The sequence below is a fragment of the Taeniopygia guttata genome, chromosome 1 (genome assembly GCF_048771995.1).
Source record: "Taeniopygia guttata chromosome 1, bTaeGut7.mat, whole genome shotgun sequence".
NCBI classification, from domain to species: domain Eukaryota; kingdom Metazoa; phylum Chordata; class Aves; order Passeriformes; family Estrildidae; genus Taeniopygia; species Taeniopygia guttata.
In genome coordinates this window covers 98,886,340-98,910,158 of record NC_133024.1, presented here as the reverse complement: position 1 = coordinate 98,910,158, position 23,819 = coordinate 98,886,340, and the positions used below count along the sequence as shown (strand labels likewise).

Genomic DNA, 23,819 nt, shown 5'->3' with positions numbered 1-23,819 from the left:
TCCATATCTCCAAGTGAGACAGCATCTGGCAGCAGTGATGAGGAGTGGGCCAGGAAGACTCCACAAATGAAGCCATCCAAGGCACCTTTTTCTCTTGCCCAAACAGTGGGAACTCTGCTTCTGCCATCAAGGCATCAGAGTCCATAAACTGTGGGTGGAAGAAAGGATGTATAACTGCTCTTTAACCCCCCACCTTAAGGGCTAGAGTGAAAACTCACCCTTCCCCCCCACCACAAACAGCAGGGGGTTAAATGCACCTTTGTTTGTCCTATTACTTTTAGGCAATAATCTATTAATATAATTCTCTTCCAAGACAGGAGAAAGAGAAACAACACAGAAAAAGAAAGGATAGATTCAGGGACTGGATTGCACAGCTGCAGGTTCAATAAAAAGCTTGAAGACAGCTGTATGGCATAGTTAATGAGCCTTTTTTTTTTTTTTTTTTTTTTTTTTTTTTTTTTTTTTTTTTGCATAGGACACATAAATGACAACCAGATAAACTGAAATGCCTTTTACTTTTGTGAAAGTGCACTGAAGAATAGAGGGATTCCCTTTTCACTGTCATATTTTGGATGCTGTGTAATTCCTATGATACAGCTACTTGAGAGCTTCTGCAGCATTACCAAGCAAATTTACAGAGATTATAATTTTTACAATGGATAACCAAAGAATGCATTTAAATTCTGAGCTTGACATGAATATAGTATTTAAGTATATTTAAAATTGGAAAAGTAGACTGAGACTTTCTTTACCTCCATTTTAGTTCATGTCTTATTACAAGAAATAAATTCTGACATTTAATTATTAAAAGTCCTAATGGTGTTACTTGTCATTATTTGCTGAATACAGATAATATTTTATTTATATTAAATAAGATAACGTAAGATAAAAATATCTTATGTTTGTTCAGAAGTAGTAAAAAGCAATAATTAAATAAATACAAAATATTCAAATAAAGTAAAATAAATAAATAACTGAAGTATAAAATTATGTTTATATTAGTAGAAGAATTATCTCCTATTTGTGACTAAATTCTGCCAATAATATATTATTACTGTCTTCATATTTTGCACTGCAAAATTAACTTGCCACTTCTGCAGTAATTCTTTACAAAAGATGTTTTAAGGTCATGTCAGAATTTCTAAGTAACAAAAATATTTCACAATGGGAATGATTAAGCATTAGAAGCTAAAAAAAAATCCAGCTACAGGATGACTTTACAAGAGCTGGTTTTGGTCACTGACTCCAGAGTGTTGGAGCCTGTTAAATATTAATAGACAAGTGCCATGAAAGGATTAGCTTGAATTGGGAGCAGGTACAGTGAGAGACAAGCCCTTCATGGTGGGTCTGAGTAGAACTGACAGTGTTTGTTACACTTCTGAGGTGAAAGCAGAGAAGTGGATGCCTATTTGGCATGGTTAGACTTCTTGTCAGAACATAAAATAAGTGGGAATAACAGGAAATTTTCCAGTTTGTAAGCAGTGTCTCACATTTGGCAGTTTTAACACTGTAGATAAACATTATTGAATAATTATTTTAAAATACCTTAAAAAAAATTACTTAACAAATAATCTGAATACTAGTTTGTGATGGCTTTTCTACCCAAGAAATCTAACTAGCGGGAACAAGAAGACTGTTCTAGCATGTGGGAGGATGGTAATAGCTTATGAGTTTTCAATTAATTGTTGTCTGTTTTGATATTTCCAGGAGTGTCACTTCAGACAGAGTTAACTGAGATACTACAGTGGTGTCTTGTTAGTATCATCTATGCTTGTTACAGTTGCAAAATAATCCTGACCAGCTTCTACAAACTACACTGTAAGCAGGGAAGCAGGGCTGGATCTGGCGCAGACTCTGTGATTATACTTACACAGGTTATTTTGCCACAGGAATCTTCACTGAGAGCTGTGGTGGGTGTCTGGGTGCAAGAGGCTGTGGGCTCTCCGGGCTGCTGTGTGCTGGGGGCACCCAGATTAAGTATTTCCTCTCCATTTTTGGACTGCTAAAAGCTTCTTAGATCACTTAATATGGCTTATGCATTTTTCATACATTATATAGAATCACAGAATAGTTTGGGCTGGAAGGGACCTTTAAAAGTCATCTAATCCTACTCTTCTGCCCTTGATAGATCTCCACTGGATCAGATTGCTCCGAGCTCCATCCAGCCTGGCCTTGAACCGTTCCAGGCATGGGGCATGCACAGCTCTTCTGGGCAGCTTGTTCTAGTGCCTTACCACCCTCACAGTTAAGAATTTCTTCCTAATATCAATGTATAAGTGTGAACTCATAATCAGTGACAGGATATTTGGATTCAGAGAGCAGCAGAAATGCAAACTTCAGCAGCAGCATCTGAGGGGCTGAACTGGGTTGGCTATAAGATGCTTGTATCCCCAATTGTCTGTTCTGTTTATATTAAGCAATAAGTTTTACACCTTTATGACTTGTTCTGAGAGTGAAGCGGGGAGAGAAGGAGCACAGAGTTTGTTTCCAGAAACTGCACTCACTCCTCCACATTCCTGCTCCTGGACTGTGTTGTCTGTAGATGGACAGACAGTGAGACAGAGCTCTCTTTTGCTTTTAGTTAGTTTTAGCTAGCTGAGGCAAAGAAGTTCCCTGGACTGTGGCTTTTCCTTTTCTTTGGACCTGCTCAAACCTGCTCTGGACTGAACACCAGAAGAGCAGCAGCAGCTCACACCTGTGGCCCAGCGGGCCGGGCCAGGGCCGTGGCATTTCCAGCGCCGGAGGGACTGATCAGAGACTGAGTGAGCCCAGCTGCAGCCCAGGGAGGGGAATTTCTGAGTTTGTCTCTCTTTGGCATGGCAAGAAGTTTTATTATTTAATACTCTTTAGGTTTTATTGTTTAATAAACAATTTTTCCACTTTTCTCCAAAGAAGTATTTTTCCCGAACTGGCTAGGGGAGAGGCTGACTGACTCTGCTTTGTAGAAGAACCCATTCTGGGGTTCTCTCCCAAATTTTCCCTGAACCAAGACAGGGGCTTAACCTGTTAGAGACCACCAGGGACCAAGGCCTGCACTCACAGCTCTGCATGACCAGCCAAGGAAAGACTGAAGATGTCACAGCATGAGAGAACTCAAGGCGTGGCCTGGGGACACCTACTGCAAGGCAGGTCTGTCTTTGGAGAGACTTTGCACCCACCCTGCTGGAGATATGTCCACGTATCTGTGTCAGCTGAGGGAAAAGACTGCTTCTCACGAAAAGCAGTGAGCTGGGAAAGGGCTTGGTGAGGGCTGTAACACAGAGAAAAAAACATAAAAAGAAATGTCAGGCTAAGGCTGGAATGCTATATTGATTCTGTATGTGGCAATTGTAAGGCTGCTGCTAGAGTAGTGTGTTGCCAAGGATGATGTTGGAGGGGGGAGATTCAAAGAAAGGACACAAAAAAGGATCCAGAATGAGGAAGGGATTCTTAGAACTGAGCTATTCAGCTGTTTTGAGAAGGGGAAAGAGATCTTAAAATCTTTTAGATGTATATATCTACACGTGAAAAAGTGCTGGTTTGGGGGTTACTTTTACAAGCCTGAATTAATGGGAAAAAGGGAGGAGGAAACTTTAACAGGGTTGCAATCTGCTATCAGCATTGTCTGAGGCTGCCCATTTTCTTTTTTAGTGATACAGGAGCTACACCCACACATTTCCCCTTCCTCCCTGCGAAAAAGGCGAAAAAGGCGCAGCTCCTCCAGCCTGGCTCTTCCATTCTGCAGACAGCAGGTTACCAGGATTCAGTAGGTAGAAGCTGAACTCTGACAGATAAACTCAGACTTGAAATGGGACAGAATTTCCTTGAAATAAGGTAATGAACAGCTGGAATGACTTGTCAGGGGAAATGCACAGGCTCCTAAAATGAAATTGTCTTTCGAAATAGGCTGTAATCCAGTTGGAGAGAATAGCTTTATGCTCTGTTTATGCAGAAGACCAGACTGAAAAAATAGAGAGGTTCCTTTCACCTCTACATTCTATGAAAAATGCACCTGATGTTTATAGACACTTCAGTTCCTGATCATGCTGACTTTGCAGTAGTGCGTACTCCCAAGCTGACTCAAGGCAGAATGTGGTGCTGCTCTATTTGCTACTTGTCAAATTTGGCAGTTATAGGGAGGAGGAGAATGGATCATTTGCAAAAATTAAAAATGCATTTCCCTCACTTCTCTTTTCTAATAACAATCAGTGTAGCAGCTAGAAAGAAAAGAAAAGAAAGGAAAGGAAAGGAAAGGAAAGGAAAGGAAAGGAAAGGAAAGGAAAGGAAAGGAAAGGAAAGGAAAGGAAAGGAAAGGAAAGGAAAGGAAAGGAAAGGAAAGGAAAGGAAAGGAAAGGAAAGGAAAGGAAAGGAAAGGAAAGGAAAGGAAAGGAAAGGAAAGGAAAGGAAAGGAAAGGAAAGGAAAGGAAAGGAAAGGAAAGGAAAGGAAAGGAAAGGAAAGGAAAGGAAAGGAAAGGAAAGGAAAGGAAAGGAAAGGAAAGGAAAGGAAAGGAAAGGAAAGGAAAGGAAAGGAAAGGAAAGGAAAGGAAAGGAAAGGAAAGGAAAGGAAAGGAAAGGAAAGGAAAAAAAAAGCAATATCTAGTACAAAATTTCATGCCTGTTTGGCAAAATTTTTAAAGCAGATGTGTGGATGTTGAGAAATTCTACAGAAGAAAGAGGTCAGGCAGATCTCAAAAACCCAGCTCTGGCAGTTTGCATTTCCTTTGTTTCTATCCCTTTTCATGTGGCATGTCTGAGCAAAGCCCAGAGCGCCGGTGGCTGTGCCTTGGCTGACATGGATGAAGATGCACCCAAGAGAAATGGAACTGCCATCATGTCCTCTGCTTTCTTCTCTGGTCCTGATGCTCGTTGGCTATGAAATGGTGCTGTAGCACCTCTGCTTTACACATACACTGGCCAACCCTTAATGTGCATTCAGAGCAAGCTGTTTTTCTTGGGCATGCCAGCTGCAATGCAGAATAAAAGGAAAGGCAAACAGGCACTTAAATGGGCTTTGAAGCCCTCATTGCAATGCAGTGAGAATAAAAGCATCTTTGCTGCCTAAAGAAAAAATCACTTTGCAGCAATATAGAGGCTCTTTCTTCACTGTATCCTCAGCTTATACTTACACTTTTTCTTATGTTCCTCCACAAATTGACATCAGTTAAGATGTGGCAGCACATGTTGTCTGACACTATTACATGGCTGGCCTGGGAGAGCATCCCACTCTCCTAACTCATCTTGAACACCTGCCTTCCAGCATGGAGGTGGATATGACATGGAAGTGGCAAAACCTTCCTGCATCCCTCTACTCACTTGGAGCATGAGGCCAGGTGCTGATTGGGTCAGGGGCACCAGTGGAAGCTGGCTGCAGGTTCCACTTTGCACAGATGGGTTTTAGTTACAGCCAAAGGCTGCCTCAGCAGCTTTGCCCAGGCATTTCCATCCCTGAGCCTTTGCCTTTCTCCCCTCATCCTACAAGCTCCTCAGATCTGGGGGTCTTTTCCTGTGCAATGCACAGAATTACACCAAATAACAAAGAAACAGTCTGTAACAATCCATGTTGCTCTATTCCTCCCCTGGCTGCAAACATAGATCCTCTACTACTTGATGTTTGTACACCTAGTCGATCCAAGCAGGCTCCTGAGCACAGGGCCACCCTAACCTGCTCCAGCTCCTGTTGTGGCTGAGCGAGCGCTCCCCAGAGCTGCTTCCAGGCATGGTCTGGCAGCCAAGGCAGCAGGGTGGCCCTGGCTAGCAGGCAGTGTGCCTTCAGCCTTCTCCATCTGCCAGCCAGATGGTGAACTGGCACAAACGTGGGCTGTCCCACAGCAGGCAGCCCTGACTCCCAGAGAAGTTTCTGGGCATGCTTCACTTTTAAGTAGAGACACATGTCTGTGATCAGCATGCCCCTGAGTCCACTTAGCCCCAACACAGGCGGTGTCTGTCTGCAGATTGTGCACGGTTGCGCCCTGACAGCAGGTCCAAAAGATGTAAACTGTTTTTTAGAACCAAGCTGGACTGAGCTTGTAGCCTAAAAGGAGTGGGAAGTAAAGCAGCATCCTATCCACGTTATTGCTTTCATTCCTCAGCTGTTTCAGAGACTGGAGTTGTTTCTGACATAATTACGGATCTATGGCTCTGCCTACAGAGCTCGTGGTAGAGTCCTTGTGAAGAAACCTTGATAGAAGTTATTCTCTATTGCTAGATTTCTGCAATCATACCCTTGGCTTTTCCTTCATTTACTGAAGAGAATGGAATAAGAAAGTGGATCTTTATATTGCACAAAACATATGAGAGCACTGGAAGTAGCATCTCAAAAGCAATAGATTTTAACTTCATAGGCAATATTTGAATAACCAACTGGGCAAAAATCTTTATTTAAGCAAGTATTCCCAAAATCTAGAAACTTTATACTCCAGGCAGATTTTGCTTTTTGGTATTCTTATTACTCAGCTTTGTACCTGAGGTTGAGAAGCTAGGTGGAAAATAGGTAGTCCTAACTGCTATTTATATAATTCTAAATTATGGAAAACATAAGCTTTCTCTTGAATAATGCTTGCACCACCTTTTTAAAAGCACCTGCACAAAATCATTACACTTTCCAAAATTAATATGTTTGCTCGACTTTGGAAAAAAAAAGAATTTGCCCATATCAGCATTTTGTTTCAGCAACTTAAAAATTATTATCTCCTAATGTCAGATTCTACATAATGACTAATAGCAGGCAATTTTACCTTGAAACTGTCCAGGTTTTATTGTAAAAGTCTGTAGGTCTTAGTGGAGCACTCGAGTTCATAATTAAATCCAAAAATGCAGGTTTAATTATTTTGCTTTCTCAAGCTGTCAGGACAGTTGAACTAGTTTCTCGGAAAAGCAAGCTCGGGTTTGGGAGAAGAAAATCCAACCACAAGATGGCATCTTGTTCTCACAGGAACATCCAGCAATGGGCAGGAATATTGCTGAAAACAAAATTAAGAAGTGATAGGCATTTCAGTAAAACAAAACCATTTTAGACATCACATTTGCTCATAGAGCTGCCCAGAATAGGCTTGGCATGAGAACAAAGTAAAATGTGGAGAAATGAGCATATCTTCCTCTCACCCCACCCAAACTGTGGTTGTGATCTAATGTTTTTAATTGCTGCAATTGAAATAGAAAACAAAAGTCTGAATCCACCATGAACATAATGCAGGCACTTTGGGGCTATTGAAGGGAAAGTGGATTACTAAAACCAGTTTCAGAACCTTTTGAGTATGAATTACTCCAAAAGACAGTCTGTGCCTGATGTTCTTAACAGGAAAATACTTTGTCACTCTCATGGAACAACTCTTTCCTATAATTCTTTATTTCCAGTACATGCATAATATCTGTGGTATGTTTCCAGTTATCAGAGTGATGAGACACAAAATAAAGCCATGGGCTCAGCTGAGAATTACTTTAGTAATATTACCACAGGGAAAATGTGACTGGCTCTGGAATTGATATAGTATGAAAGCTAAATTTAAAAATACACACGTTTTAGCTGACACTGCAGTTTAAAACAGAAGGCTCTAGAACATAAATGTCTTTTATTTCTTATGTGTCCTATTAAGTAAAACCTTTGCAGTCTCAAAGCACTGTATTAAAGACATGAGTGTGGGTCGTGTTTGGCCTCAGACATTTTATTTTCCCTGAGTAACACTACACACCTCTGCACCAGAAGCAGTACCCTGGGAACCTAGTGCCTTGGGGAATGTGCCTCCAAGAGCAGAGGGAGAGCAGAGGCAGCAAGGCTCCCTCCAGACTGCCCTCTGCTTTATGGCAGCAGCAGCAGCAGCAGCATATTCACCACCATCTGCTTTCAGCTAGGGTTTAAACAGGAGCCATGCGATGAGGGGCATGGTAGGGAAGCAGCAGTTCCCTCCTTGGCCAGAAGCTGCCCTAGGTCATGCCTCTGTGTGCTGGTGGTGCATGAGGTCACAGGCAGCCCCAAGAGCAGGGGAGTGGGGCCAAGTGGACAGAAAGCAGATGAGCTGAAAGGTGGATAGGGTGGCTTGTGATATCCCCAAAACCAGCAGCATATTTGAGCAGGAGAGTGCCTTGTAAATCATGGTCCTTCCAAAGGCTGTTCTTCTAAGGGTGCACATATATGAGACCTTGCTCAGGCACGCTGCCCTACTTGCTGCTGCTGTTCTGCTTGCTCTGAAGTGAAATATCTTGTAGATGTCCTGTAAATCATAATCCAAGACAATACTGCATCTGGCTGAAACTGCAGTGAGAGTTTCAAGAGTCAGGCTGCTGTCATCCGTATTGAATTGACAGCACCTTCTTCACAAAATTTTACACGGGCCCTCTAATGACCACGAGAGGTCACAAACCCCCTGCAATGGCTCATCAGGCAGACAGCACCATGCTCCTCAGGAAAATACCGAGGCTTCAGCTCATCTGCTCAACCGTGAATATTGACTGCTCTAGTACCTTTGTCCTACTGAAGGCTTTCACTAATGCACTGGACAAGTATCCTGCTGCAATTACCATCTGAAATCTAAGAAACAAAAGCAGAACTCTCTTCAGCTGTGGATGGGAGAAATGCCTTATCAAAGTTCTCCCAAACTCTGCCTTCTTTTGTATCTATGTAAGAGACAAAACATTAAGGGAATGATTGTGTATTATTCCCACGTTTATTAATGGGAGGAAACACTTTCCAAAGCTTTGACTGTTATTGAATAGAAAGAACCATGCAATAAAAAAAAAAAAAAAAAAAAAAAAAAAAAAAAAAAGTCCTTTTTCCCCCACATTGAATTCTGTCTCATTTTTATCCATCTTGTTTAAAAATGGATCTGTTCTGTTTGCAGTGGGAAAACAATAGCACAGACAATTTACTCAGTACAATCACTCATTTGAGATCTCTTATAGTCAGAGAGCTCCAACAAAACCTGTGTCATCACGGAAGCTCATGAATGCTATTACACATCTGCACACACAGAATGTGACATTCTTGACACTCCACTGCCATCTGAATAGATGAAAAAATACTTTATGACACACTTCAGAGCTGAGAGTGTCTTGCAAGAACTTCCACAGTTTAAAACATTGAATTGAAGGGTTTTTTTTTTTACATTAATTATGAAAATTGTATTCAGAAAAAATTGTATTTTTGTTTCTAGTAGTGTGGCTTAATTGCAGCTTTCTCATCAGCATTGCTTTCACCCAGGAGAGCTATATTCCATCTAGTGCTCCACCAAAGCCCTGACACTTGGAGAAAAGCCCACACTGAATGCCACTATGCTGGCAGAGCTCCCCAGAACTGAATGTTGCTCAGGTAGACATGACTGCTTTGCCTACATACCATGAGTCTGAGTGTCCCAAGTCAGAGAGGAAGCAAAAAATGAGTCAAATTTGAGATCTCTGCACACGGTCTTGCTGGGACCATGTGCAGAGATCTGGGACTTCACAATAAAACTGTTTAGCCCTGAAAACTACCCTTGCTTCCACCTCTGTTACCAAACCTGGAAGCACACTGGAATTCTGGTGCCTGAACCAAAGCAACCACCAATGATGAATTGGTGTCTCTCCTCCACTCTGGTTCCCATGGACAGAATGTTCTGATAAGAGCTGCAAAGTATCTGCAGGTAAATACTTGCAACTTCAGCTTAAATAGCTTACATGGAATGTTCTCCCAGAGGTTCAATAATGTGAGCCCATGTTCTAAAAGACATGTCACATACATAAAATATAATATATGCAGGCTTTTCAGATTGCAAAATGGGTGGATCTCCTCTAAGGTTATCGAAAACATTCAAAGAGATAGATTAAATAACAAATGCAACATGTACTTCCCTGACTTAGTATATCTTCAAGTTTAAACTGGATCATCTTAGATGTTCATACAAGTCCCATAACTCCCTTTCTCACCATTATGCTTCTTTTGCCATTAAACATCAGCCTTCCTGACATGGTGAGTTCTGAGGTTAAAAGATCTTCCGGATCATCATAACTCCTGCCAGAAGAGTCCTCTTGACTCTCCCTTTATCCCCAAACTCCTCACGTGGCTCCACATGTTGCCATCTTCTGTGACAAGCACACAACCAGCACTACATACAATGAGAACTCCCAGGGCCAACACAGTCATGACATCCAGCTGCTACCTTGAGTCAGAGTTAGGTCTGATTTGGCAGAGGGAAGGGAAGGGAAGGGAAGGGAAGGGAAGGGAAGGGAAGGGAAGGGAAGGGAAGGGAAGGGAAGGGAAGGGAAGGGAAGGGAAGGGAAGGGAAGGGAAGGGAAGGGAAGGGAAGGGAAGGGAAGGGAAGGGAAGGGAAGGGAAGGGAAGGGAAGGGAAGGGAAGGGAAGGGAAGGGAAGGGAAGGGAAGGGAAGGGAAGGGAAGGGAAGGGAAGGGAAGGGAAGGGAAGGGAAGGGAAGGGAAGGGAAGGGAAGGGAAGGGAAGGGAAGGGAAGGGAAGGGAAGGGAAGGGAAGGGAAGGGAAGGGAAGGGAAGGAAGGGAAGGGAAGGGAAGGGAAGGGAAGGGAAGGGAAGGGAAGGGAAGGGAAGGGAAGGGAAGGGAAGGGAAGGGAAGGGGATGCACAGTACTACCTTGGCAATTCTGCCTTTGTAACTCCACATTTCATATTTGTATCACATTAGTAGTTACAGATTATAGTGAAAATCTCAGAAGCCACAGACCAGAAGACCACTTTTTCTGCCCATGGCAGTAGCCTTTCAACGTATACTTATTTAATGGGGCTTCAGCTTCTCACCTCAAAAGCCACCTTCCAGATACATTTTCCCTTATAGATGTTTTATCCAGACACTTCTTCCTAGAGAGAGCTTGTATTTTCCCCTCCTTATGCATCAATTAATTTGTTGTAGAAGACTTGAAAATGTTTTAATATTTGTTGTTTTTACATGGTCCATAAGCACATTATTGTGACACAGAGTAAGTGTTTCAGTTCCAAATGTGTACAGCCTGGGGCGAGATCACAGACACAGATGCATCTCCGAAATATACCAGAGACTGGCAACATTTACTGTGTGGTTAGCAAGAAAATTTTCTACTTACAGTAGATCCTTCCTAACTTGGCTGCAAAATTTATTAAAAGAATGGGATTTAGGAGATGGTACAAATGCTATTGTTATGATCAAAGAACATCATTAAGCCTTAAGGTGCTTGAGGATTGCTCTGGCTCCATGAGTAGATCTAATCAATTAGTAAGATCAGTAACATTTCCTCAAAAGGATGTAAGGAACCCTTACCAAATAACAAATGCAAATTGGTGGCATTAGACTGTACAGATCAATTGACCTATAATCTTCTCTTTTCCCTATGGAACAGGGAAAGGGAGCACCACACTGCCAATAACAGAAATATTAATCCAATGCTGAGACCGCTTTGCCATATCCACAACACACCGTTAAGGAGATAAAATGATGTCAGAATACCACTTCAGATGGAAAACAAGAGAGCTTCTCTCTGTTTGACTTCCAGCTGCCAGTCCTATGACTTCATTTCAGTGTTCAGAATGCAGTTTTCAATCCAAGGGGCAGGTGCTGCACCAAAGTGATAGTGAAGATGTCCTGTACAATGCCCAAGGGATGGAAGCAAGGACAGCTAGCCCTGTGCAGGTTAACTCACAAAACCAGCACGGATCCACTGACCACCACTGGATACAAAAAGAAGGAGATCATGAAACCCATTGCTCTCATATCTGAAAGTACGAAGACATTTCATTGAAACCCTGATTTAGCCTATAAGCATCCAGATTGTATTTGCAGAGTGCCTAACACACTAGGTTTTGGAAGGTCTAGGGACCAGAAAATAACACTATTTTTTCCCTAGGTAGGATTTAAATAAGCATTATAGAACTACTTTAACAATTTTATTTATTTATTTATTTACTTACTCAGCAATAATGTGCTGGGTATCTTCCTTGACTAAATTAAAATGACCTAATAAAAACATCCTAATGTTTCAGATGACTCTGTGGGCCTTAAAAGAGGATTATAATGTGACCATATTATTCATAATATTTAAGCATTTTTCAGGCACAATTAAGAAAACAGTGATTGGAAAAGTATCCCAATTGGGACAGATAACATTTATATGGTGTGTGGGCTGATGGGAGATTTAAAAGTGCTGTTTGTTACACTACAGACAGTTATGAAACAAATGATCTGGCTCTAACATAAACTGTTAAACTGAAAACATGCCAGAGGGAGACAGCTGCCAGTACATTAAAAAGTAATTTTCTCAGAAAACAAAGACTTAAACCAATCATTTTATAAACATATTTCTTTGTCCAACCAGATTTTGGTAATTCTAATGGTTTGCCTACTGCATGGAGAAATAAAGTAAGCATTTGCTCGTATGATTTGTCAGGAATTTCTGATTCAGAAGAACAGATGGTGCTAAAAAACTGAACAAGGACAACAGAATTATCAGGCTTTCAGCTACAAAATCCATTCTTTCCACACATTTTTAAAATGGGAGCAATGCATATCATAAACCTCTGACCACAGCCCATCCACAGTTTGCATTTACATGATAACCGTTTCCAGTGTTGAAGATCACCGATTGGAGTAATTTTCTCCAGATTTCTGACAAAGATTTTGTATTATAAATTAAAGACATGGCCAAACTTGCCATTGGTGCAAATTTGGACATCCCTATTAAATTGCTGAATGCAGGGATTTACACAGCATAAGGATTGAAAGCCACACTTTCTAAACAATCTATACTATATTTCATGCTGACCCAGGTGACTGCTTGGACAAGTCTTAGGGAAATTGGGCATCAAGACAAAGGTCAGAGCACTGTATTTTCCCCCCCAAAAATTTTGTACTTTCATAGCATCACCCAAATAATCTTACAGCATTGTACTGAGAGTGGCAGGTGGCAGCCATGCATAGACACAATCTGTTAAAGCAATAATAATCACCACTCGGCATTCCTCTCTCTCCAGAAGTGGCAAGACTAATGAAAATGTAATCTGATCTATTTTAAATATGTAATTACCAGGAATTTCTAGGACAAGTCTAACAGCACTGGCTGCATTGACCAGCAGCAAGTCCCACAGCTTCTGCTTCCTAAGAGATGGCAAGGCACTGGCTCCACTCTGCAGCAAAGGGAGAAAAGGGCAAGTCTGCCTGCCTGGTGTCTGGTGAATCTGCCTTTTTCTGATATGGACCCTGCATGCCTGGCTCTGCCTGGTTCTGGGGGCATCTGCCCTGTGTGCTTGGGAGAATGTCTGGAATGCGTGTAATGTCCAGGAATCAAGAGTGTCCCAAATCCCAAAATTCACCCTGAACCTCAAAGCTCACCCTGGGCCCCAGTCAGGCACAGCCCCTTTGCACAGTGGCTTCCCTGGCATCCCTCTTCTGGCCAGGTGCTGCTCATCCAAGCTGGGCAGGATGATTCAGCACTCAGTAGAAGGTAAGCAGAGATGCTGCCAAAGTCTCCAAAGTGTCAATGTCTACACTGGAGAGTTATTCAGGGCTCCCAGCCAGTTTCCAGGCTGCACACATCCATCATCCCCTCCTGAGTCTGGCAATATCAGTCTGGAGCTGCTTTAAAACCCAAAACTAACTAACATAGTGCCTGTCTGGTTCTAGAACTGGGTGGATCTGCAGTGAAGGTTCAGACAAGCCTGTGTCAGTAGTCCTGCATCCCTGACCCGCAGCCCTGTCATTCCCAGGCATGCCAGGGCTCCCCTGGGGTGGCACAATGGCAGATCCTGGCACACAGAGAGCTACTGGCTAATGCTCCAGTACACACGAATGGGTACAGCAATAACGAGTCAATGGGAGCATCAGTCACGCTGTGACATGGAAATGTTCCCACGTTGGGCTAATGTGTAAGCTTAGAGCCCCTCAGCTCTGAGGGGGGACCTCAGCAAAGTGTACAGCGGGCAAGCATCAGATCTAACCATGCACACCTTGGTCTTAAATGAAACTTGTTGTAGAATGTGCCAAGTCACACGGAAAGGATCTTTTAAAACACATAATTCCTAATTTAGGAGATTTTCTCATAAAAATTGTTTTGAACACACATATAAATGAAAGATAGAAAAGGAATAAAAACCCTTTTATTCTCAGCATTTTAGTAATTTCAACCTAATCAATTAAATCAGCATAAACTATAACCATTTCCAGTTCAAACTCCACCTGGTTTGCATGATGCTGTACATTGTAGATAGAATTTTCCCAGGAAGGAACTAATTTCTCAGGAAATGAGTGCAAATATACAGTCAATAACACCTTCTTAGACACTGATGTGAGCACACACTTTGAGCTCTTGCTGAGCATGAGTTTCTGACACCAGGCAGCCCCTGAGGCCAAGTCAGACAGTGCAATGATGGTGGTACACTCTAATCTGAGCCATCTGCAGTGACATTCTCCTCAACCAGCAACTACTCTTTTCCTTACTACTTTCTAGAAAAGAAACAGAAAAGTCAGCTTCACAATAAACGTTTACAAAGCAAGCAGTCCTGTTTCCATTTTTAAATCACTGTTTACTCATACTGCCCATCCTTTTTATGGTGATAAAATTGATGCTTTCTTCTACCTCCATTGGCATCACAAGTACTTTTGTCCAGCTGCCTATGAAGAGATAATATTTATTCTTGAATTTGTGAACAAATTAGGTATCTAGGAGAGAGCAGCCCAGCACTCTGTTTCATTAAGAGGTATACAAACTGTATATTCTATATGACAATTCTAAATGCAATATTCTTAGGTGTGAGGCCTTCTTTGGCAAAAATTGAGACCCTAATTTCTATCTTTTTGTTCAGACAGTATTTTTTAACCCATACACACATACCCAACTACAGACACCCTTCTGAGTAGCCACCTTCACCTGTCAGCCATCACCTCATCCAAACTACCTCAGCTGTTGCATGAAAATGAGGGTAATGTGGGGGAAGAGCAGACTAGCTTAGTTCATCTGCTAAATGTGCTCTCTTAAAAAGAAAGTGGCGGGGTAAATGATACCCAACTAGCTCCTAAGGTAGTGTCTGCATCTGTAGTCTCTACAAGCTGTAATAACCCAGGTACACTGTGTACATATGAGAGTGAGAAATCTTCTGCAAACTGCTGTGCACAGATGTCTCTCCCAAAGCAGGCAGCTGTGATGGGGAAACCACTGATCGCTAGCTTTGGACAGCCAGACTGCTTTCCTGGGTTTGCACTATTTCCTTTTTCAGCTACTTAGCTGTGATGAATTGTAATGGGAATCATTCTGGGAAACACAAGTGAGAGTGGGCTGAAGCAGGCGAGCTGCTACATAAATTGGGCTGTTTGTTACAGCTTTTAAGTTGCTTGAACAGCCACACTGATGAAATGTTGGTAACCATCTGCTACAAACATTTGTAAATAAATATAAACCAACTTAAATATTTCCTGGCTTGTTGCTCTGTTTCAGGCACGGGTCTCTTGTCTGAGGAACCTTTTAAAATTGACTGACAGTTTATGCACAGGCCTAATTTTTTCAGACTATTTAGCTACCTGGGGGTGACTTCACTACACGATTTTTTGGTACCCCTCTATGCAAATTACTCATGACTGAATAGGGAGGGAAGATGCTTAATTTTGAAGACAATGATAATGATGATTATTATTTATCAATGTCAAAGCAAACTGTTAAACTTTGAATTCTTCATGGAAGACTGGTTAGAGAGATTAATTTTCTTTACATCATTTTTTTCTGCAAATCTGAGCAAGTGGGATCTTCTTACAAAAGGAAGAAATTTTAAAGCATTTAAGAGCCTCATCCACAGCTCAGCTGTGTTTGGCTCTATAGAAATAAGGGATAGAATTTTGAAAGTCTGAATCTTTAGTTTCAGCTTTACATCAGGGCCAACTGTCTTATACACAACACTCTTCATTTCAATGAATCCTATTCAATACTTCTTCTCTGGCTTGTGATCACATAATATCTCTTTTGTTTCCCTAACAGATGATAAATGGGAAAAATATTATATGAAAACTGTACTAGAAATCAGATATTGGATACTTGTTCAAGCATCTACCACAAAAAATGTTACTTGTTGACTGTCACTATGATTTTGCACCAGACTGCCCCAGGGAAACACGTGCTGTTCACTCTCAGATCCACTTTCCTTTCTGACACCTTTGTCTCTGCAACAAAAACTGCCTCCAAGCTAAGAGCGCTCTAAGCAAAACCCACAATCTGGGGAGAATGTTTAAAATTTTATGAAGAAATGAAAGGACTTCTTGCAAGCTAGATTTTTCTGTTAGAGTATTACGTTCTGGAAAGGAGTACTTACACGTGATTTTACAACTCCTCCAACACACCAAGGACCATCCTTGTTTTAGACATCTTTTCTCTTTTATTGATGATCTACATTGAGTTATGTCTTATGTGAATGAGACTTCTAAAACAACTGGTCAGATGTAATGTAGTAGAAATGTCTTTCAATTTTTTAAAGAAAAGTTCAATTATTCCTTTTCCACTAGAGAACTAGATCAAATATGAGCATAGCTGTATTATTTTGCACAAAACAGTGATCTTTCTATTTCTTTTCTTTCTTCTATATGATTGAAATGCTTCTGAAAGCTGCCAGGATGCATTAAAATAATTCATGAATTTGTAATAAGGGTCTTCGGTTCCACATGGCAAGTATTTTGCAGTAGAAAGGATACATTGCCAAGGTATTCATCCTTGTTAATAGCATGCTCTCTACTTGTGAAACATTGGCCTTTCAGACTTGAGCAAATAATTAAATGTCCTTTTGGCTCTGTTCCACTAATGACCCTCTGGAACAGCACAGAGTCCTAAAGTCAGAGAGTAAATGGGGTCCCTTCTTACTGGGACAGCCTTCTAAGTGTATTTGATATCCTGCTGTATTAAATAAATCCTGATTAAATAAAAAGTGAGGCTTGCACTTGAACAAAATGTTCAGGAAGGTAGGAGAAGCTCCTTGTTTCTTTTACAGTGATTTGAAAATAATATTACAATTGGCATTAATGGAGTGAGAGTGGAAGTGTCTGTGTGTGCGTGTGAAAGTACCAGAAGAAGCAGTTGGATGTATTAAAAAGTTATGTGGACAGAGGGGAAGAACAAACTGACCTAAAGATAAGGTATCCAACAAGATACCTTGTCCCAGGGCAAAATAATACACAAAGGCAACACACATTCATGAAATTCATTATTTGTGAAAAGTGAAACAAAATAGTGAGGTGAAGTATCCCAAACACCACTTCCTTCCAGAAAATATAAAAAGCAAGTTCAAAATCAGGTCACTTGCCAACAAAGAAACCCAGAGGCACAATGAGGAATAATAGACAGCATCCTTATTCTTTGTGTGATCACACACATGATCTTGGCCAGAGCGATTAAACACACACATCTTGGTATTTCCCAGTATGTGAGTGTGAAAGCATAAAAGGAAAGAGTCAACAGTTTAAAGAGATTTTGCTATAAAATAACCTTCCCACTCCACGAGATACTAGGCTGAGCTTTACCACACTCATTCCATATGCACTCTAGTTCCTCAAAATCTGTCAAAACCTTGAGTTCCCAGGTAAATGATCCCCTGGCAGAGATGTTTGCTGTCATTGCTGTTCTGCAGCTTTGTGGAAGAGTGAGGGTTGCATTGCAAAGATTGGCTTCACAAAGCTATGGCAATAGAGGCGGTCTAGGCAGCTTGAACGAGAATTCACATGGATAAAATTGTCGCAAGTGGACAGCCAGCACAATAACTACACATCATTTAAATTGTTCTCAAGCCTTTAAAACTAGACAGTAAATGGATTACAGGCCTTGACTGTCCCAGTTTCATCATCTTAAAACACTTCAACTAAAGAAGAAAATTGCAGCAAATGAAGACCTTACAGATTATGTGATCCCTTTATGGAAGTGGCAGAACATGCAGTGTATTTTCTTTAAAATAAAAGAGGAAGTTATTCTGAGTCTTCCAGAATGATTTGAAATGAAAGTTTAGTGTAATACTTTAGAATCAGTGTAGAAGTTTGGGAGATTTATTAGTTTGATTGTAACATGAAAAACTCTGGTTTCTGGTTGCCACCTGAGAGTCAGAGCATTTTCCAAGTTTTCATGAAAAGTTTCTATGTGCTGAAAATTAAGATACTTGCTGTGGAAATCTGTATCTCCTGGCTACACAAAGCAATGTGCCAGTGCAGGAAAATCAGAGGTTGGAAACAGGATTATCTCATTGGTGCAAAGGGCAGTACCTCCTAAGGTATGTTAGATCAAGAGGCCTTACAGGATCATCAGGTGTCTCAAACCAAGGACAGAAGTGGACATAGCTGCCTAAATGAGGACTTCAGTGGATTAAGGATGACCAAACTGTGTACCAGAAAACCTATTGCAGTCTTCCTCTGAATGTGCCTGATTTCCCAGATGTCCTATCCAAAGTCATGCCCCAGTATATTAAAAAAAAAAAAAAAAAATCTTTATCCTGGGAAATATTGAGTAGTTCTGCACAAGCCTGTCCAGATACTCCTTCATATAAGGGAATGGACACAGCAACCACATTAACGTGCAGCATCAGCCACTTCAGAAATCACAGTGGCAGCAACTTTCTTAGGATTGCCAAAGCATGAGCAAGATATACGTGAGGTGTGGTATTGAACAACTCTTTAAAGTATTGATGCAGTCTCAGAAACCCCAGCCTCCTCTCCTTTCCTCTCTCCATTCCTCCCAGCTACTTCTTTGTGAGGCTAAAAATTCAGGTTTCCTCACAGACTTCCTTCAGTAGCTGTTCAGTTCTTTGCTGCACTATATCAGAGTTTGTAGCAGTGGAGCAGGAAGAAGCATTAGCAGTCATAACAACTTCTTCATAAATGTCTGCAATGCAGTTATTTTCTTCACTTCTGGGGCCTCTGAGCACTACTCCAATATAAAGATGGACAAGCAAAAGATAAGAATATGACCTAAGTAAGAGAGAAATCTGCTGCTCGCTAACCTAACACAGCCAGTGCTGCCAGCTGGTTCGTGCATGTCCTATTCACATGGCTCCCGTGTCTTGCACCAGGATGAGGCTAATAAATATGGGAGCTAAAAGGAAGCCCTCACTGACTGGCATCTACCATACTCCCTTTCCTCATTTCTGCATATTCAGATACTTTCAAAAGCAAGTTTTTATTTTCCAAAGCAAAGGGCACATGTAAGGCATGGTTTAGACTGTAATTCTCATAACCAGGCTGCACACTTCAGCCTCAAACTATTCCTTCAGCTCTGAAAATTCAGCTTCAGGGATAAACCTCCATGATGATCATTTTGGAGCTGTGCCTATCACACATGTGATCTGGCATCTGTGTTCCTGAGAGCCATATGTGTTTGTTGAAAACCAACTGTGTTTAAAAGAAGAAGACAAGAAAACTGGTAACAAAAAAAAGACAGAGGAGTAAATACAAAGCTGATCATTTAATAGCTCCTAGCAATCAGGCTAGTAGATTGCACTAAATAGTATTTAATCAAGAGGGATCACTCCCTGTAAATAAAAAAAAAAAAAAAAAATAAGCAGAGCAATGAAAACTGTCCTTTGTGGTCTCATTTATACTTCCATTGGTTCCACTGGGATTAGTGTTCTGCATGAATCTGATAGCTTGGCCAATGCTCAGACAGCACATCAGGGAAGGGAACTGCATGTAGTAACGTAACATCCTGTTTGGAGGCTTAAGAGGCAAAAATCCAGCAGTAATCACTTCCAAGGGTAGTAACTCAGTTCTTATTGCCTTCATAATGACTCCACAGTTATTCAGTCAATGAAAATGTAGCCTGATATTGAGCATCAAGAAGATAAATTAACAGTAAAGTGAGTCTTACTCACACATCCATGCCCTGCTTCAGCAGAGGACTGCAAAAACAGCATGTACTCTTAAAGTATGTTGCCCTCCTCTGTAGGGTGCTGAGATGGCTGAAAAGGAGGCAGGAGCAAACCCTTTCTTTACTAAATACTGTGTGAAGAAAAAAAAAAAAAAGCTGCTAAAATTCAGTAAGCAGATTTTCCATTTGAATTAATGAATAGTTCATGTTATAAACTTCATGTTACCCATCACTTTGGCTGAGAGTGAAAACACAACAAAATTATTTTATGAGCTTCAGATTTGGCAATAACAACATGCATGAAGTACCAAATGCCAGGAGGTTATAGCATTATTTTTTTATTTTTTGTATAAGACCCACTATTACACACAAAACTATAGTCTAATTAATTAAAAGCAAACAGACAAACACACCAAAATTGACATAAGCCATACCAGTCAAACCCAAGCAAATTTAATCTTGTTTGATGTAAGTGTCCTTCCTGTGTCTCTCCCCAGCTCCAGGCAGTTTTCTTCTGTGTCTCAAGCCATGCTAGAAATAACTTACAGAGCAAACTCTTGGCTGAGGACCCCAAATGTCTTATGGTCAATGAACATATCCCCTGAAGACCTGTCTTACATCTAAAATGGAATACAAAGGATTTTCCAACTATACAAAGGATTATACAACTATAGCAGCTAAAAAAAAAATCCATCCAAAATAAATCAGGGGATTATTATCAAGCTGGATATAAGACAATGAACAAAAGCTAATGAACAGAAGACTCACTGTGTCATGTTAAAATTAGACTGCATTGATATTTGCACTGTCACGGCTTTGTGGACTACTCAAAGACATTATTTTTGTAAGCATCATATATATCTTTATCAATTTGATAATTAGAGCTAGTTCAGTACATTTCTAGTTCAATGGGTAAGTGACAGGATAATTTCATAGAGGAAAAAATTATGGAGTCGGTATTAAGAGGGACAATTAGTGCAAATTGTAACACTGAAAAAAAAATGCGAACAGCAAGTCTGCTGAAGTTCCTGAAAGAAACAGCATGAACAGAAGGGACAGCATTACCTCTGTCACTGTCCCCCAGCACAGGTGCTCAGTCCTGAAGCCAACTCCCTCAGTCACCTGTACAGCCAAAACCAGCCTTGTTGGCAATAGGAGATGCAGCAAAGTGCCAGCACAGGAAAAGAGATGGGAACACAGAGGTGGGAATGAAAGGAGAGGGTGGGAGAAGTTGGTGTTTAGATGATCTGAAACTGACATGGAATCACACCTGAAACTGCCTAAAATACACAGGGTCATTTTGAGAGAAATGAGTTAAGGAATGATCATATGAGTGGCAATCCCAGCAGGCTTGAGAACAGTGCATCTTCTGTCTGAAACAGGGATGAGGAGGCAGGACAGGCTGTGGAAGACAGGAAGTTTCTGCGAAGTTGGACCTCGCTAGAGTTTCCACCAGTGCATGTAGCACAGGTCTCACATGCCTTATCACAGCACCTGAAACTGCATGTAGCAGAGTGATTCTGCCCAGGAGATGTAATGAAGAAACTCCAGGTTACAGTCTGAAGAAATCCAGCCAAGTAAAAGAGAGAAGGGAGAAAAGTAGAGGAACAATTGCCCTTGTATCACTGTACGAAATTATACACTGTGAAGAGTAGTGAAATCTAGCAAAAAGAAAGAAGAAAAAAGAAAAAAATACAAGACTGAAAAATTAAAAGACAATCTGAAGCTGAAGCTTCAAGACATTATGACACCAAAACATAGGCATTTCTTGAACCATCTGGATAGCTTGATTTCGATCAACTATCTGTTTGCAAAATGTGTGGTTTGATCCCTATGCAGAAATATTTCACTGAGCTGAGAAGTGACAAATCATAACACAGGTCTGATGTAACTCTTTCAGAAATTAATTTGGACCTCCCATTACCATAACAGTGCTAATAAACTGGAAGTTGCACAGATGAAGAGAAATAAAAGTTGGTTGGTGCCTTAAATTATGATTTAGAAGTCTCAAAGCCCCTGAAGTGTACATGCACACAGAGAATCACCAAATACGTGATGCTGAATTCAAAGATGAGCAAAATGCTGATTAGGAAAGAGATTGTTTATGAAAGTTTTCTGAAAAACAGGGTATTTTAGACCATGGAATAACCTCACAGGAAAGAAGCAGAACTGCAAAGCCTGGCAACTGCTGAGGACAAAGTGACAGCCTGGTGTAAGAGCAGACTCTCTGAGGTAACAGATCCACACACAACTGTTCCTGTGCTTGATGAAAGGCAGGTTAACATGAGAACGGGACAGCTGCTCAACGAACATAAAATGTGACAGAAACAAGCCCCTACAACAGCAGCTCTCATTTTCTACACAACCTCTAATACTGCAATTGCCTGATCCTTTCAGCTTGGTTTCACATACGCCTCCTTGTCCTCATGCCACTTCACTCTTACAATTATAACCTCTTCTATAAAATCAGGAATACATCTGCAGTTTTCCTCAAGTACAATTGGCTATGGCATTCCTTGAAACGCCAGAAAATTGGCTTTCCTTTCAGACCATGCACATTTTTACACAAAAGCATTTCCAGCCCCAGTTTCTGCTGCCATAGCCGTTTCGCAGCCAGAAGAATGGGCACTTATTTAAAGTGTCAATAATAGAAAGTAATAAAAGCGTGTCACATGCTGAGGCGCAGTGAGCTGCTCCTGAGGGAGCGCTGCTTTGGGAGCACGACCCTTTCTGTCGGTCACTGTCACACCATTATCGGATCAGCTCGCTCAGGGTATTGCTGTTCCTTTAGTGCTGCGGGGTGGTGGTGAGCAGCGAGGATGCTGACAGCTTTACGTGTTTGAAACACTGTTTTTACAACAAGGGGCTCCGAATTCGGCTTGCAGAGACACCGCTCTGTTTCTTTCAACTAACTAATGTGTTTTCAGCCCATCTCCATTAGAATTTTAACACCCAACCAATCCACAACAAAACCAAAACCGGCCAGCCAACCAAACCCCCAAACTGAGCTGTTTCAGCACGCAAAGCCTCTGTAGACACACGTGAATGATAATTTAAAAACCAAGCATTAATGAAACACAACACTGCTAAATCCCTGTCGGCGGCTGGTCCTGCCAATCTTAATAGCAACTCGCAATCAAGGTGACTTTAGGGGAAAAACTTCCCCTTGCAGAGACAATCCCCTCACAGGATCGGTCCCCTCAGAAGGATCCGCACACAGGGCCGGTCCCCTCAGAAGGACAATCCCCACACAGGGTCGGTCCCCTCAGAAGGACAATCCCCACACAGGGCCGGTCCCCTCAGAAGGACAATCCCCTCACAGGGTCGGTCCCCTCAGAAGGATCCGCACACGGGGCCGGTCCCCTCAGAAGGACAATCCCCTCACAGGGTCGGTCCCCTCAGAAGGATCCGCACACGGGGCCGGTCCCCTCAGAAGGACAATCCCCTCACAGGGTCCGTCCCCTCAGGACACAAACTCGGTCTCCTCACACGCAGCGCCGCCGCTCCCGCCCGGCGCGCGCCCCCTCAGCCTCCGCCCCCCTCCTCCCCGCCCCCCGGGCGCGCACGTGCTGGAAGCAAACACCACGCGGCGCATGCGCGGCTCGGCCGCCCCTCCTTTACCCCCTCCCGGCTCGGGGCTGGCGGGGCCGGAGGAGGAGCCTCAGTCTCCGGGCGCCTGATTGACTGATGTCATTTCCCCGGCTCCGTGCCGCGCCCGCCCATTGGCTGCTGGCGGACCGCTATCTGCACCGCGCCGCCTGGTTCGCTGTTGCCGCGCCGGCCGTTGCCTTATCGCAATTCGGGCCACGCGGATTAGGGCGTCTAAACCCCGCCTCTTGCTCCAGCCCCTCCTGCCGCCAACACTAGCTCCGCCTTCCCCGCCTTCCCCTGCCTCCCATTGGTCCAGAGCCGCTTCGCTCCTCCCTCCCGCTCGCGCGCTGAGCTCTCCGATTGGGTGACAGCCGAGCTCTCCCCGCCCCGCCCTCCGCGGCTGCTGATAAAGTTTTGTCCGGAGGCGCTCGGGCCACTCCCCCTCCATCCCGGCCCCGCCCCCGCGGT

General features: G+C 42.3%; 1 long non-coding RNA gene across 1 annotated transcript; it reads right to left on the bottom strand.

Moving 5' to 3' along the window:
- Nucleotides 1–2,424: 2,424 nt before the first annotated feature.
- LOC140684834 (uncharacterized) lies at nt 2,425–23,816 on the bottom strand. The gene is made up of 3 exons (XR_012057676.1): nt 23,382–23,816; nt 6,714–6,938; nt 2,425–3,250 (listed from the first exon to the last, which is right to left on the bottom strand). It is a non-coding gene; the product is annotated as an uncharacterized lncRNA (long non-coding RNA).
- Nucleotides 23,817–23,819: the final 3 nt, after the last annotated feature.